The sequence below is a fragment of the Onthophagus taurus genome, chromosome 11 (genome assembly GCF_036711975.1).
Source record: "Onthophagus taurus isolate NC chromosome 11, IU_Otau_3.0, whole genome shotgun sequence".
NCBI classification, from domain to species: Eukaryota; Metazoa; Arthropoda; class Insecta; order Coleoptera; family Scarabaeidae; genus Onthophagus; species Onthophagus taurus.
Window position 1 is genome coordinate 14631972 of NC_091976.1, and position 15412 is coordinate 14647383.

Sequence of the window (15412 nt, forward strand, 5' to 3'; positions counted from 1 at the left end):
CGTTTTGTTTCAGCATCATTTTAGCAACATGTGTATTCAGCTTTTACAGAAAATGTCCTGAAATACATCTTACCTCTTCCAACTTTATATTTATGTGAAGTTGGTTTTTTGGAATTTGTAGAAAAAAAGGAACAGACTTGGATGTGGAACCGCATCTAAGATTAAAATTAACAAGCAGATTATGATGACCTGTCTTCGTTTTATTATGAATAAAATTTAATTTTCGTTTATTATTATGTATTTTGTTTATGTACTAAAAAAGGAGAAAATTAATACATTTTAACTTTTATTAAAGTATATACATGTAATTTTTTTACTAGGGGTACTCAGCGATACAATAATTTTAGAAGGGGTACATAGATGACGAAAGTTTGTGAAAGACTGTTCTAGGTAATTCAAATACGTCTTCTAGTACACACCTTGACTATGACCTAACTCCAATTACATTATTTTTATTGTTAGTGTGCTAAAGCGCAGATTTTGCGTTTATCTCCATCAACATCGGCAACTGGAGTAGATTGCAAAAATATATTCTTTGTTTCCTGTTGGACATGATCTATAATTAGCTATTAATCTCGTGATAGTCAAGATTAATTTGAATTGTTCTGATCTTCCCGTTAATCTTATTGGATTGTTGAATTCATAACATATATACTTCATTTGTTACGGATGAACTGCAATGACCGTTTATTTGTGTGGCTTTCAGCTTAGATTAAAGTTCCACACCAAGGTCATTTTGTATTTATTCTGTTGCGTCGTCACCCACTGCAATTTCTTTGACAAAAAAATTAGTGCTTCATATTGTCATAAACCTGACATTGTTATACTTTCCACAAGTTTCCTGTTTCACAAATTCACATTAACAGTATTCGATTTAAAAGTTCCGTGTTAGTTTCTTCCACAGTTGATGTATTAAAACTGGAAGAGTATATTTACGCTAAATCCTAATTCATAATTATTTTCAGAGACAATATAAACCATAACCCGTGCGACGATAGCAACAAACCTCTCAGCAACAAACTTTTACCCGTAATTTCCTATCTACTTTCTTAACTGATATCTTCTTTATTGCAACCTTCTTCAGAATAATATCTTTTTTATTATTAGAGATAGCGAAAAACTAAATGCACCACTTGAAAGCTTGAATCTTTCTCTATCTACCACTATCCGGTCTTCGTCTGCCTGCCTGATAAGTTGATATATCGAATTTTGAATTTTTTACATTATCAAAAAAATATATTACAACAATTATTCGTTAATAACATTAGATAGACTTTGTATATTGAACCTGTTGAGCGTCTCGGTGTGATGATCAACACTAGGCTCCCATCATATTGGTGTTTTAGCATCTCTGATACCGTCTTTCCATCACTTTGATGAATGTTAGTTGTTGGTACTAAATCTTTCAGTCAAGTTGTTTTTGAAGTAGGAAGATTCGGATTATGGATTACTTGTTGACTGGCCTTATTGTGTTCTTATCTTTTAAGTTGTAACCAGTAACATCAACAATACATGAGTAATAATCTCTAATGTGGTTACTCGGGTCTTTCTACATTTGGAATAACAAATCTAACTTCTCTTTTTTGTCTTTTGCTAAGATCTTCGACACATTCGTAGCATACTTTATGCGACGTAAAAAACTTAAGTTGATAACAACTTCAACTTCAACAAGTTCCAAAATATGATTGGAACTTGTTTATAATCATATAATTTATAATTTACGACCAATACAACAAAAACTGTCAGGAATCGTCTCTTTAGAATTAATAAGAAATCGAAAAATGCCCTACGACATGGTGTCCATGAAAGAGCTGTTAGAGACTGGTCTTACTACGGTGTATATTCGGTGCATTCAGAACATTTATAAAGACCCTAGGAGTGTCATTAAGGTGTGAAATTCTGACTCTTTTTCGACAAGACAAGGTCTTAAACAGAGGTGCTGCCTATCTCCTACCTTATTTAAAATATATATCCAAAAAGCACTGAAAAGACAAGTCTCTCTTTGCTTATGGCCAAGTCGTTGTAGCAAGTGAAGAGTAGGATATAGACTTTATGTTCAGGAAACTCAGAACAGGAAGAATATTGGAAGTCCAGATTGAATATGAGGGACCTGAGGGATCTTTAACTACAAATAAACAACAAAATAGGAAGGTACAAGATATATAGATATTTGAATATCACGTTGAAAATAGAGATTCTAAGACTCTATTCTAAGATTCAAGACTGGAACATGTTAAAAATGAAGAAATTCGAAGACAAACAAACAGGGTATGTTCGGCAATTGATTGTGTGGAAAGCTAATAGTTAATATGGTATGGGTACACTGAGAGAAATGGATTGTACTATGCACTAAAAATATACTATAAGGTATAAGTGACAGCGAGACGAGATTGTATTCAGTACAATAAATATAATGAATATAATACAATGAATTGCTGCATGTATAATATTTTTCCTATAATACGATTCGTACAATCTATTTCTTTCAGTGTATGTGATAAAGATGTCCGTAAACTGAAGGCGAAAAAAAGCTCTTGGATATATACCTCAACATAGAAAAAGGAGAAGTAAACCGAATACATGTTGGATTCAAGGAAGCAAACAGACTGTAGTAGGTTACAACTCTACATGTAATTATAATTTATCGTGTATTAATTTAAAATGACATTTCAGTTGCAACTGTTGAAATGTGTGTATCATTATTTTTGTTTATAATAATAAATCATGGCAATCAGGTATTCTGGATATACAAAAAAGGTAATTTGATATTTTAAAGAAAATACTCGTTACAATTACTGCCCCTTTCTATGAAAAAGAACATTCATTGATAATAAAGTGTGAAGAAACTGTGAAGATATACGTACAGTCTAGTGAAGGTACAAGGATGCCTACTATGTCCAGCTGAGTGTGTTCAAATCTCAGTTCAAACATTGTGACTTAGAAAATCTTAAGAAGAAACTCCGAAAGGCATTTTGATGGTTGGATGTTGACGCCGAATTCGCTTAAACTCTGAAACAATGCCGTCAAATGAACGAAGTATTCATCTTAATTTTTACTAACAATAGGAATGTTGTTTAAGTATACCAAAAATTTAAAAGTTTAGACCAGACAGTAACTCATTAATGAAATGTTGGAAAGTTTGAGCAGAATTTCTTAAACCGAAAGGCATTCTGGTAAATTCGAAAAGATTAAATGGAATGGTAATTGTCGTTTTGTGAACATTTTGTGAAAATTGTGTGTTAAGTTTGTTAGATCTTGTTTGAATAATACTAGCAAGTTACAATTATCACGCACCAATTGTTTTTTAATGTTCCGTAATGTTCCGAAGTAACATTACTGTCGTAGTAAATGCCGATACATCGACACCGAGGCGCCAAATTCAAAGATATGTAAAAAACCGTGTGGCACATTTTCACCATAGCAGGCACAATTTCACCCCATTTTACGGTATGAAAAATACTTCTTGATAGTATTTTGCTTCGTTGGACTTATGTCATCAAAAATTATAATAATAGAATATTTTTTCACTTGTGCTGGTCTAATAAATTTTGTTGCATCCGAACATTTACAATATCCACATAATCTAATAGGTGTCAGTAAATATCGAAGGTTATTTATATTTTGTTTGGTGAAGAGAGCTGGAGCAAAGATATACTGAGTCTGCCACGACGAGCTGAGTCTATATGTATCCTGACACCATTTCTGTGAAAATTTGCATACATTAACTTATCCGAGGAGCACGTTTCGGCTAAAATATTTTGTGTTTTCTGCAATTTCGAACAAAAAAATGAAATATCCTGGTTATTCGAAAATTTTATATTATTATCAGTTGCCTTTGTAACATCAAAACGAAGGAGTTTGTTGCTTTCAAAGATACAACCTATGGGTCTTCAAACCAAAAGCAAGTGATAATTTAAAATTTTCAAATATCCACGAAAATATCTATTTTTTCAAGTTTCTACAAAAACCATTCATTTTAAATATAGGGATGTAATCACAGTCTCCTTATTTTTCAGCGTACAATACACTGGTGAAAAAGAAAATTGGGCTTGCCATTTAAAAAAATTAACTTTTCGATTATGTAAGTTATGGGTTCTATTTGTGCAAACTCTAAGAATATTTGGTCTGACTCGAATGTAATTTCGAAAAATTATTTTTATTATGAAAGGATGCACCGGCCAAAATTTTCGAAAAACTGAAATAACTCAAAAATGGTGCAATCTAGATATATGATGACTTATACCAAATTATAAGGGCTCACAGGGCCCTAAGTGCTGTGAAGAAATTCACCCCCAAGTGAAGCTTCATGCATACATACCAAATTATGTTAAAATTTAGCGGGGATTTCGAAAATTCAATAAAAATTGAGACATTCCATTTAAAATAACGGAGTAGGTATCCATTTCCGGTATAACGAGAAGTTACAGAAAGCTGAAAATATTTTAGCTGAAACGAGTTCCTCGGATAAACCCTGTATGCAAATTTTCACAAAAATAGTGCCAGCAGTTAGCCATATACACTGTGTTAATTAATTATTGTAACCCACGTGACCTGTAATATTGGCTGCCTATCTCAATATGTAGTGGTAGCTTGGATAATTTTAAATTAGTAACCAGATGTTGACAGCAGAGCTGATCGAACGTTATTGTTGTGATTGTCGTACGCTTTGTAAACCCAAATCAATTTGTGGAAACGGATCTGCATCCAATAGAGGTTGACACCCATATGCAATGTCGAGACGACGAATTATAGGACCAATCTTTTTCTATGATTTGATTAATGGGGCATGATACCGAGAAATTTTGAGCAAGTTTATAGAACAACTTCACGATAAAAGTGACTATGTGGTGTCTCCAAAAGTGTGTATCTCAGCTCTACAATACCATTTATGTACTTTATATTGTGAACGATTTGCAATTTTTGTAGTTTTATCGGTGCGAAAAAACACAAGAAATCGTTTGTTGTAGTCATTCCAGTTAATCTTTTAAAAATTTCTTACCTCTTTTAAAAAAGTTTTAAATTAATGAGAAGTTTAGTATTTTTGTGTGTCCTCCATAACTATTTTAAATTAAATTAAACCAAGTTAATACTAAAGTGTTGGTTTGTAAGAATTTTTTAATTACTGAGTAAAGTCCAAACCGCTTAATAATTCTTGTCTCTTCTTCTGTTGAAAATGTTAGTTCTCCTAAATTTTTATTATTATAAATTGTTACTATACTTTTATTATTAAATTAATTACAGTGTATCTGATGTGAAACGAGGTTCGAAATCGTTTGCACGAAAGCAATAATTTATTTCATGTTATTATTATTTCATCATTTCAATTATTATTTCAATGAAAAAGTCAAAATACAACCAAACATTTCAAATACATTCAATTTACATAGTATAATTAATAATTATTATAAACCTTTAAATTACGTAACCATACAAAAAAATGGAAGTTGGAATTATCCACGAATTATAAAAAGATAATGATTAAATTTTTTATTGGGGTTATTATTTTTTTTATTGTGTGTGTTTGTAAAGTTAATGAAATCCCAAATAAAATTAATCTTCTTTATAGGTTCTGCAATATATGTTTTTTTATTTCAACAAAAAATTACTCTATCTAATAAACCAATTTAGTGCACAAAACAATTTTGGATAAAAGGAATTTCCTATATGAAAATAACTCGCTTCAATTTTCAAGAACAAATAAAACGTTAATAATTACGGTAAAATTTAATTATTTCCTTGTTTTGAGGGGGGAAGAGAGTTTAAAATTGCCCAATTATTCTAAAACTAAAGCGAGAGAGAGAGATGAGGGTGGGATTTGTTGGTGTATGATTTCCAAATGCAGTGTTATTCAGGTGGGGCCCAGAGAATTTAATACCTGTAATGAAAGAGGAACTATTTGAGTTATTTTCAATTTGGGTGCCTCTGTGAGAGAGGCAAATTCGCGAGAGGGGGTGCGTTTTGATATTTCGTTTGCAATTTGTCGATATAATTAAATGTTTTACACAGGGTTCGCTTTGTTTAAAGTTTGATTGGGCGTTTTCGAAACTCAACCGAAAACACATTCTCTAAACATAACCAACCTAAAAAGTCAATAAAAATACATTTATAAAATTATAAGGTTATCGATAAACTGGATATTGATATCGTAAATAATATGAAATTTATTGTAATTTGAATTTGAACGCAACGCGGTGTGCGTTTTCGTTTCGTTGTTTACGCTATTTTAAAATGTAAATATTGCTAATGTGTGCTGGGGTTTTTGGATTATTATTTTCCAACATCCCCTCGTTCCCATTGTTATTGTTTTATAAACCCAAAATACGTAATGCATATTTAATTCGGTTTGATTTTCATTTTTCTTATCGGCTTTAATAGGAAAACTTCAATTCTAAATGAAATCGAAATCAAAAAGTACAGTAAAACCTCGATATAACGGGCTTCGTTAGAATGGACTTCGGATATAATGGACTAAATATTTTTAAATCATACTATTAATATTATCTATTTAATACGTCAGTATATGTAAATATAAACGTTAGAGGTCATAGATAGAAACCAAGTCGGGTTATTCCTCAAGTTGCTCTAATAATAATAATAATAATATATTTATTGAGCTTTCAAATGTTTTACAAAATAAGTAGAACAGACAAAGCACCGTCAAAAAATGTAATGTACAATACATAAAAATGTACAAATGTAATTAAAAATTAAAATAGGATTCCACTACCGATGAGGACATTTGAAGAAACTCCTCAAAATTATAGAAAGCGCCGGCCATCAGAAGACACCGCACTCCTCTCCCGAAACGACGATTAGACAGCTTTCTTGTGTGCAAAGGGCATTTATTATATGCAGAGTTGAGCTACTTGCAGTAAAAATGTACTGCAAGTAAACTATTCAATACTTTTTTACTTTAAGTAGTTTACTGCCAGTACTTTCAAATTGTAGGTACTGAAAGTACAAGTATTTACTTTCAGTATTTAGCTTAAAACGTACTGGATATTTGTTACTTGTTTGACTTAAGAAGTACTTGAAGAACTGTTTGTTTACTCCAAGTAGTTTATCTACTTCCAGTACTTTCAATAGTAAGTAAAATAACAATTTTTTAAAGTTTTCTTATACCTACATTTATCATCATACGTGTATTAGTTAATATATTTAACAGTGATAGTTTATACTTTATCATTAACCATTCACTACATAGTGTTCGATTCATTCCTAATTGCCATCCCATCGATTTACTGTGTGAAAATTTAAACTATGCAAAATAATTCGCAGTTTGTATTTTTGATGTTTCAATATCGGGATGATCACAGACATCATCAAATAAACTTGATTTGACAAAATGCGCTTTTGTCTGTACAACAGGATATATATGGTCTTGTAGAAGAGAAGTTACATTGGAGTAACTTGTCACTGTATAACCGACAATTTACAAAGAAAATCTATAGCAATATCTTGTTGTCGATTTGAAGGAACACTTTGATATGATAGAATTGCAGAAATTTTAGACGACAGTTATAAAGCATATGATCTGGATGGAAAAATTCTAGCCACAATTACTGACAATGCCAATGGGTCGAATTTCGTTAAGTGTTTTCAAGAATTTGGAATTTATACGGATAAAGAATGAATATGTTTATCGAAACACCTCGCCTCAAATACATTAAATTTAATTGCTACAATAGACTATAATAACTCTCTACTAAAAATTCTATATTAAAAAACAAAAACAGTTCTGTTTTTAATAAATGTTCGAAGTTGTGGAAAAAGGCTAGAAGACCAAAATCTGCTGAAATAATTCTTAAAATTTTGGGTCACACAGTAAGTTATTCTGGTGTAACCAGATGGAACTGTTTATATGATGCCACAAGACAAATGAGAAGAACTCTGAGAAAAACTATTAATTTCAACATTTACTCAGAATGATATTTTGTTTTTGAAGGAACACATAAAGATAATGAAACCACTAGCAGAAACCCTTGATATTCTTCAAGGAGATCAACATACCTATTACGGATACCTTCTTCCCAGTATTGTATCATAATACATAAAGCTAGAAAAAATTAAACAATCTCTGACAATCAAGCATTTGAATCGAGTAATTTTAAGCTATTTAGAGTACATTTATTTACTCTAAATAACTAAAATAATTGGAGTACTTAAACGAGTAATTACTTTGTACTGGATACCTGAAATTTTAGTTTCATTAAAATTACTTATTACTTCAAGTACTTTTTAAAAATACTTGTTATTTATTACTTGGAGTAAAAATAATTTATAGCGCTACTTGTACTGGTTACTGGGAGTACTTTTCCTTTGTAACAGCTCTGATTATATGATTTCACGGCTACGTGATTATTGCTGGTTTGCGTTGTATTTATACGATGATAGGAAATTTGATTTGTAACGTGTCTCGGAAAAGTGAATATACGAACTTTTTGGAAAATAATTTTGGGAGGAATGGACGTAAAGAAGACACCTTTGGATAAATATCGAGGATAATGTAAATATGTTATGTTGAAAAAAAAGTGGTTTGCAGGTTGTGGTATTTTTTTCACCCTTAAAACCCTTACTGCTGTCTTTTGTTGTAGGAAAATATCATTCGCTGCCGATGAGTTCCCCCAAATTAAGATACCATATGATACCCTACTATGAAAGTTCGCAAAGTACGTAGCCCTAGCTGCCTCATATCCAGCTATTGTTCTAATACGCCTGATAGTAAAAATCGCAACAGCTAGAGATCTTTGAAGATACTCAATATGAGAGTTCTGGTTCAGATTTGGCATTACGGAAATCCCTAGGACGTTAGTAGAAGTTTCTGCGTCTTGTCAACATTTATCTTCAGGCTATTAGCTGCAAACCATTAGACAGCTTTAGCCATAATAATCTCAGTGTTCTTTTCAAGCTCACAGTTCAGTGTCATTTATATAAATAATGAAAAGCGCTGAACCCATAATTGATCCTTGTGGGACACCAGAAGTAATGTTGGTAATTTCTGAAGTTCGACCCTTCCATTGCACGCACTGCATTCTATAGCTTAGATAATTACGGATCATGTGATTTGGTAGAGTTCTTATATCGTAATGTTCTAGATTACTTAATAGAGTCTCATGTTTGACACAATCAAATGCCTTTGACAAGTCACAGCATAATAATTCTCGTCGAACGATCGTGCCACAGCATCAATCAACCTTGTCAGAGCTGAGGTGGTAGAGTTTTGACTGCGGTAACCATGCTGGGCTTCATTAAACAACTTGTTATTTTCCATCAATCTACATTTTAATAAAAATTAGAAAATTTTTGAGATAGCCGGCAATATGGAAATAGGCCGATAGTTCTTACAATCACTTGGATCATCAGATTTAAATTAGCCACTTTAAGTTTGTCAGGGAATATGCCGTTTGTAAAGCAGCAATTTACAATATTAGCAATGGGTGTGACAAATACCTCGATTACTTTCTTAAGAATGTAGGTAGAGACGTTGTAAATATTAGTGGATTTCTTGTTCAGTAGTAGGCTTTAGAAAAAAGGATTGTTCAATATTTTGGAGAGAAGCATACTGGTATTTAAATTTGATCCAGGTACAGTTTTTACTGTATTCACCGCAACCTTGGAGAAATAATTATTGAACTACTAAGTATCCAGGCTGGAAAGGTTATCAATATTGTTTTCCTTTTTTCCTTTTAGTTCTTTATTTATCATCAGCCTTTGTTTATTGCTGGCATTGTTAATGACATCAACAGTGTTTTTTTGTTTTTCAGACATGATGTTTTTCCGCAGATCTATTCTATGTTCAAGGATAAACTCTGGGTATTCCCCCAGTTATCTATACGATATATAAATCAAGGACGGTAGTTCTAGTTTTAATTGTTATTCAGCGCTAGATTATTGTATATTTTTAATGAACTAAAAGTAGAATTAACTAGAAACATTCGTGTTTAGACCTACGTCTCTTAAGACGGCTAAACGTGAATGTTTCTATACCATATTTCTTAATTCGGAGGAGCAATATGAAAAGTCACGTTTACATAGTGTAATTTTAATGAATGATTCGATTATGTCATAAATTAACCCATCTAACTCACACATTCTTCTTTCTTCTCTAATTACATGTTCAACACATTTGTTCCAATTTTATTGTCCGGAGTGGTATTCTGGATAGCCTGTACTAAAAGTACCTTTACATGTGCTAATTTGAATGAAGTATTCTTACTTGCCACCTCATTTTTTATCTGAGCCCACACCAACTCAATTGGGTTGAGTTCGCACTGATAAGGTGGTAACCTGAAAACAATTTTGTTGCAATTTTTGGCCATATCATCTGTTACGTGAGTATTATATTGGTCTTTATTAAGTCGAATTAGGTGAATAAGCTCAGACCGAACCATCTTTTCATTGTACTGAATATTTTTGGATGTCAACCAAGCTTGCATATTGAGCTTCTTAGGTGTTGTTGTGGAATTCTTTTTCAATATTACGGCTGTGATATGAAGCATTATCCATGAGACTTCAGCATTCATTTCTTCATGGTAATCGGTTGTCTTTTTACCGTCGATAAGCAATAAGCCATTCTCCGCAAAACCAGCCTCAGATCCTATGTGCAAAATAATAAGACGTCTCATTACCTGCAGGCTTACGTAAGCCTGTGGTCAGTCCTTCGGTAAACGCTTGTCCTCGACTTTTTATACTGTTATCCACACCATTTTTTTGTTTGGTATGACCTTCGTTTAGCTATGTTTCATCCAAGTAATATATTGACCGATTTTGGCGACAATAATTCAATTGTCTTAAGGTTTAAAAGATATAAATTCAATTAGAGTTTCTTTACATTTGTTAATTATGTCTCTAGTCTTTCTAATATTGCCCTCTAGGGGGTTGTTTTTGAGTTTAAGATAATTATTACTTAACATAAAATCATCAGTTTTACTTATATGTAATTTTCTTTCCATTATGACTATCCCAAGTTTATTACGTATGGATTTAATAACATTCCTTTCTTGTTGTTGTATCTTATTGTGTTGCTGTTTTTTATCAGATTTCCTTCATATAAATGAGATGAGTTCTTTCCTGATAAAATCATGTTCTGGAAGATTTCTGATGGCCACCTCCAAATCTATGGCATCATGTGGTAACTTGGTTTTAGGTTGAAGAGCGTATTTGTGTCCCTTGTTCATTAGGTTAGATTCTTCTTCGCTGAAGGAAATATTAGTAAGGTTTTTGAACTGCATTAGTTTTTCGTGTATGGAAGGATTACTTTCTTTTGATATATGGATGGCATTCTTCCTAAGATTATGCATCTTCTGACGCTTCTTCCTTATGTCATTCTTTTTGATGAATTTCTAAAAAATGTAATTGTTCTCTCAGTTGTTTGTGGTATTTGGCTAATTTTTCATAAGCTTAGTTTAGTGTCTTAAAATGTCATCGTTTCTCTTCCCGCATTATCTTCTTAATGATATAATCTTTGGTTTTCTGTTTAAGGTTTTTACACTTAATCTTCGCGAATGGTGGAACTATGTTTTTTTATACATGTGTTAATAAAATTAACGATTCTTTGTTATCTCCAGTTTGATGTAGACTTTTTTATAATAATGGATCAAAGATGAGGTATTATCTTGATTATTATTATTATTATATTGCCCTTTTCGTTTTTCGTGTTTCACTTTAATTCTGTACCTATCCGTTTTGATTTGTTATTTTTATTGACTGCTTTCCACCTTGATAACCAGTGTCTTGAAATAAATTTCTGTTATAAATAATAAATAAATAAATAATTTTCTGTTGCCACAATACATTTGATATCTGTACGTGAACGTGTTTATAAAATCTGTTTTTAGACTAAGTGAAAAGATTCTTAACTGTAATTGTCTTAAGTAATTTATGTTATATATGTGTTTTTTAAGAAAATTTCATTGTTATTCATATTATTTTATGACACCAACTTTGTGAAGATTTTTATGACGATGAGTGATAATTGGAATTTTGTAATTCTTAACTGTATTTGACTTTTTGTATCACTATTTAATTACTACGTTTGATGTAGATTCTAAAAAGTTTTAATTTTGATATTATTAATTAATGAGAATATGAAAAAAAATTCAAAAACAGATAAAATCTTCTAACTTACTTTATTGTAATATATAAATCGGAACCGGTTTCGGAATCAACGTTCCATCATCAGCCGAAAGCTAATAAGAATTAAAAAAATAATTAAAAATAAATACTAATATTAAAATAGAACAACAACTTACTGTCAGAGGAACTAATAGGCGAGAAGAGATTTATTTAATGATGACATTTGTTGTTAAAGAAGATGTACGTAAAAAATTGAAAAGTTTTTTATAAAAATTGAAAAAGTTTTGAAAAAAATTTTTAATTTTTAATCGAAAAAGTTAAATTTAAATTGTTATGAAAGTTAAGTAAAATTGAACGATGAAAATTAAATTCTCAGTTAAAGTTACAAAAGTGTGAAACGTGGATTGTTATAAAAATGTGAAACACTAAAAATATATATAAATTAATATAAAATGATATGAAAAAGCTTTGAAAAACTTACATTTGGAGACTGATGGTCATCAAAAATTGGAGAAAAATCAGAATTTATTTAATGTGTTCAGTGTTACAAAACAACCATATTGGCGGAGAGAGAAGAAGAGACCGTCGTTTGATGACATGCAAAGTAGACACGTAGTAGGAAATCGGAAAACAAATAAAAAACTTGAAAAAATTTTTAAACATTAAATTTAAATTTTAAGGTTAAAGCCTTTTAGAAATGAAAATAAAGGTTTTTGAAAAAGTTGAAGCTGTTCGTTAAGACGTGTATAATCATTATCATTTTTAATTTTAGTTATTTCTAAAATTTCCAAAAAATCAAGCTTTGAACCTTTGTTGTAAGAATGTAAGAGTTCGATCTCTTTATAATTTATTTGATGTCCTATTTCTATGTGTTGTTTAAATATATTAGAGTTAGCTTTAGTTTTGTGTTCTCGAATCTTAGTTTCCAATTTCCTACCCGTTTGACCAATATATTTACTTTTACAGTTATAGCAACCAACCGAATACACGAAACTTTTTTCAAGTATATTAAAAACTCTTTTAGTACGATTAGATAACAAATTAAGGATAGTATTACGGTTCGAAAAAGCAATATCGATGTTGTACTTTTTAAAAATGGAAAAGAATTTAGCAGTTAAAGTGTTATTATATTGTCGGATTTATCTGTAGTGAATAAGGGGCCTTTTTGAATACGAATTTTATTAAATAGTTGATTAATTTTGTGTATAGGGAAGCCATTGTCGCGAGCCAGTTTGTAAATGAAGTTCTTTAATTTTATTATGTTCAGATAAAGGATAATCAAAAACTCTGTTAATTAAGAAACGAAAATTAGCAAATTTGTGTTGATGTGGATGTAATGAATCGTAAGGAATGGTAGTAGATATAGTGGAGGGTTTTCTAAAGATATTATACCCGATTAGACCAACAGGATTTCTAGTTAAAGTAAAATCTAAAAAGTTAATTATTTTATGTTTTTCAATTTCTAGAGTAAAATTAAGTTTCGCAAGTAAATTGTTAATATAATCATGAAAGTTGTTAAGAGTGTTGATATCGCCTATCCAAATACAAAAAATATCATCCACATATCTGTACCAAGCTACAATATTTTCCAAAAAAGGGTTGCTAGGATTCATAATATGTTTATTCTCAATATCATCCAATAAAATTTTAGCTAGTAATCCCGACAATGGCATCCCCATAGGAAGACCATCCGAAAGAACAAAGAATTCATCATTGAAACAGCGATAGTTCTGTGAAACAATATGTTTGATAACCGCATTAAAATCCTGGACTTCATTTATATTATTGAAATGTGAAGTAAATAAATTTGAAACAATATTAAGTGTGTAATCTAGAGGTACGTTGCGATAAAAATTAGTGACGTAGAAAGAGATTAGAATACAATCATCAACATTGATGCTGTTAGTTAAATTTATGAAATGATTAGAATTATCTATTTTAAAAGCAGGTTTCAAATGTATTTGTTTAAAAATAGTGGACGTAAAGTTAATAAGTTTACGTGTAGGTGAAGTACCAAAATTAGTAATGGGCCTGATGGGCATATCTTCTTTATGGATCTTAGGCAATGAATAAATTCTAGGTAAATTAGGTTTGATCTCTAAAAAATACGAAGCTTTAGAATTTTTGAAAAAAGGAGTGTACTCGGTTAAGGTTGCTTTACAATTATTTATAATCTCTCTAATTTTTCTCATTATTTTGTCTAAAGGGTAAATGTAATTTTCTTATAACTATTGGAATTTAAAAAAATCATAAGTCTTTTGTAAATACATGTTTCTGTTTAAAATAACTATGCCCGCTCCTTTGTCGGCTTTAACAAACACAACGTTTTATAGATGTAATAATTTTCAATTTTCGAAATTTTCTTTAACAAAAGTATTAGCGATTTTAATTTTGTTTCTGTTATTTAAAAAATGTAATAAATCGTTTTTTATATCATCATAATTAGGATTGTTCTTAATAATAATATCTAGATCGATAGCTGTATTTATTAAATCCACCCTTGGAGATAAGGTAAATTTGTGTCCTTTGTTAAGTAGTTCTTTTTCTGAAACGCCGGTAACATTTCGAATTTTCCTAATGTAATTTTTGCTTAAAAGTGACCAATAGCAACCCTTCTTTTTGGCGCTTCAATTTGAAAACACTCCTCCAAATTAAAAAAATAGAGTATAGTTCTACAATGTGTTAATTAATTATCATACCCGACGTCATCATTGCAATTATGCAACCAATATCACAGTATTGGTATTGCAATACGCAAATTGCATTCGTCATCATTGCAAGTATGCAACCAATATCACAGTATTGGTATTGCAATACGCAAATCGCGTGTTGTGCGATTTGTACTGTGATATTGGTTGCATACTTGCAATGATGACATCGTGTACAATAATTAATTAACACTCTGTAGATCTAGTGTTATTTCTAATGCTAGTGTTAGTCCATGTTTTAGTTTAGCGTTAGACTGTTGTATATTTTTCATTGAAGTAAAACTAGAACTGGAAATTTTGGGATTTAACCGCACGTCTCTCAAGACCGCTAAACCCGTATCTTTCCGGTTCTAGGTCCAGTGTTAATTCTAATGCTAATGTTAGTTCTTGTTTTAGTTATTACTCAGCGTTAGATTGTTGCATACTTTTCATTGAACTAAAACTAGAACTAATACTAGACCTTGAACTAGAACGCACATCCCTTAGAACGGCTAAACCCGAATGTTTCTAGTTCTACGTCTAGTGTTAGTTCTAATGCTCGTGATACTTCTTGTTTTAATTGTTATTCAGCGTTAGATTGTTGTATATTTTTATTGAACTAAAAGTAGAACTAACTAATACAATAAGTC